The sequence below is a fragment of the Vigna umbellata genome, chromosome 5 (assembly GCF_029865625.1).
Source record: "Vigna umbellata cultivar VRB3 chromosome 5, Vumbellata_1.0, whole genome shotgun sequence".
NCBI classification, from domain to species: Eukaryota; Viridiplantae; Streptophyta; class Magnoliopsida; order Fabales; family Fabaceae; genus Vigna; species Vigna umbellata.
The window spans coordinates 52,309,649-52,312,324 of record NC_142169.1 but is presented as its reverse complement, the minus strand read 5'-3'; the positions used below and the strand labels follow the sequence as shown (position 1 = coordinate 52,312,324).

The following is a 2,676-nucleotide window of genomic DNA, read 5'->3' as shown; positions in this document are numbered from 1 at the left end:
GGGACCAAAATAGGTATTAAACCTAGAAAATAATATATTCTCTCTCCTAAATTCAAGATGGTATTAGAGCTCCCGATCCTTGGGAGCCTCTGACCGTGTGTTTTGATTGCAGCCTTCATTGCTGTCTAACCCTAGAGTTCCATCACAGCCTTCATTGCTGCCCAACCCTAGAGGTCCATCACAACCTTCATTGTTGCCCAACCCTAGAGTTCCATCCCAGCCTTCATTCCTACACATTTTCAATCTTCGTTTTTGTGTGCCTTAATTACACACTTTTGTAATGGCTGAAATGGAAAATGTAGACAAGTTCCAAAGTACGGGAGAATTGCAGAATGTTCATTCAACTTATAGATTGAATGGGAAAAATTATCTTAAATGGTCTCAACTCATTAAGACCATTCTAAAAGGGAAAGGAAAGGTTAGCCATCTCACTGAAGATGCTCCTGCGAAAGAAGATGCCAGATTCAAATCATGGGATGAAGAAGACTCCATGATCATGGCATGGCTATGAAACTCAATGGTTCCGGAAATTAGCGATACATGCATGTTCCTCACTTCTACAAAGGCTATATGGATTGCAATAGAGCAAACCTACTCTAAGGCAAAGGATGTTGCCCAGATTTATGAGGTGAAAGTAAAAACAATGGCAACCAAACAGGGCACTAAAACTGTCACAGAATATGCTAATCAACTTAAATCTTTATGGATGGAGTTAGATCATTACAGGGTCATAAAGGCCAAGTGTTCTAAGGATTCATCAATTCTAAGAGAATACATTGAACAAGATCGGGTGTATGATTTCTTGGTAGGCCTAAACCAAGAATATGATCAAGTTAGAATCCAAATATTAGGCAAGGAGAAGGTTCTTATACTCAATGAAGTAATGGCAATTATTCGGAGTGAAGAAAGTAGAAGGAGTCTAATGCTAGAGACCCCAATTGCGGATAATTCAACAATGCTTGTTGAAGGAGCAACAGTCATGGTTGCAGAACAAAAAAAAGTAGGTCATCTTCCAAGAACAGAGAAGAAAAATGAAGGAGTTTGGTGCACCTATTGCAACAAGCCACGTCACACAAGGGATAAATGCTGGAAGTTACATGGAAAACCTCAAAGTAAAGATTGGGGACACAAAGGAGGCCTTCCAAGGAGAGGGGGGCAAGCTTATGTTGCTACTGGTCCTGAAAGTCAGGAAGAATATGTACAACTCAACCATGAGGAGTTAGAAAGAGTAAGGTCCTTTCTTAGTAAATTGGAAAAACCCATAGGTACATGTTCATTGACATACTCTGGTAAGTTTCCATTTTCTTGTGGATTTAATGTCTCAAATACCCCATTTTCCCATTATTGGATACTATACTCTGGAGCCATAGACCATATGACACAATTCCCTAAACACTTCTCCACATATTCCCCATGTCCCAGCAATAAGAAAATTTCTACAACTGATGGAACCCTCATAACTGCAGCTGGACAAGGAGATGTCCAAATAACCCCAACCATAATACTAAAAAATGTTCTTCATGTCCCTAAGTTATCCACAAGTCTGATATCTATACAAAAACTTACCAAGGACCTCTTATGTAATGTAGTTTTTCATAGTAACTCTTGTATATTGTAGGACAAGAAGTTAGGGAGGACGATTGGACATGCTAGAGAATGGAATGACCTTTACTACATGGAAGATTTGAGTCTGCCCATTGAGAGTCACTCTCTAATATCTGAATCCTCCATGGCCAACAAAGAAAAAATCCAATTGTTTCATTGTTGTTTGGGACATCCTTCATTTCGGGTCATAAAGTTAATATTTCCTTCCTTGTTTAAAAATTTAAATATAGAAGATTTTCATTGTGAGGTGTGTGAGCTTGCCAAACACAAGTATGTACCTTTTCCTATCAGCAATAAAGTAAGCAATTCTCCATTTTATCTTGTTCATACGGATGTGTGGGGTCCCTCTAATATTCCTAGTATTTCCGGGGCTAAATGGTTTATAACCTTTATAGATGATTGTACAAGGGTAACATGGCTTTTCCTTCTTAAACACAAATCTGAGGTCAATTATGTTTTTCTTCACTTTGTTTCAATAATTTAAAAATCAATTTGGGGTTAATATAAAAATAATTAGGTCTGATAATGCCAAAGATTACTTCAATCATACTCTAAATTCTTTTTGTCAAAAGGAAGGAATAATCCATGAATCCTTATGTGTAAACACACCCCAACAAAATGAGATTGCAGAAAGGAAAAATGGGCACTTATTAGATCAAACTAGAGCTCTTCTTTTTCAAAATAATGTTCCAAAAAGATTTTGGGGGGAAGCCATTCTCACTGCTACTTACTTGATTAATAGATTACCTTCTACTGTTTTATCCTCAAAAAGTCCCATGGAAGTCTTAAACTCGTTCTACCCACATATAATCCATACAAATAACCTTCAACCTAGAATTTTTGGGTGTGTCTCCTTTGTACATGTTCATAGTAATGGAAGAGGAAAACTTGACCCAAGGGCAATAAAATGTATTTTCTTGGGGTACTCAGCCACACAAAAAGGGTATAGGTGTTTCCATCCCCCATCCAAAAAATTCTTTGTGTCAAGAGATGTTACTTTCAATGAACGAGTAAGCTACTTTGACCAATCTCATCTTCAGGGGGAGACTTTAAGAGAGGAAGATGAAACTT

The 2,676-nt window shown here is 37.7% G+C and overlaps 1 pseudogene; it reads left to right on the top strand.

Annotated features, from left to right (window-relative positions):
- The first annotated feature begins 280 nt into the window (after positions 1-280).
- LOC148198580 (uncharacterized) lies at positions 281-1,653 on the top strand (annotated as a pseudogene).
- Positions 1,654-2,676: the final 1,023 nt, after the last annotated feature.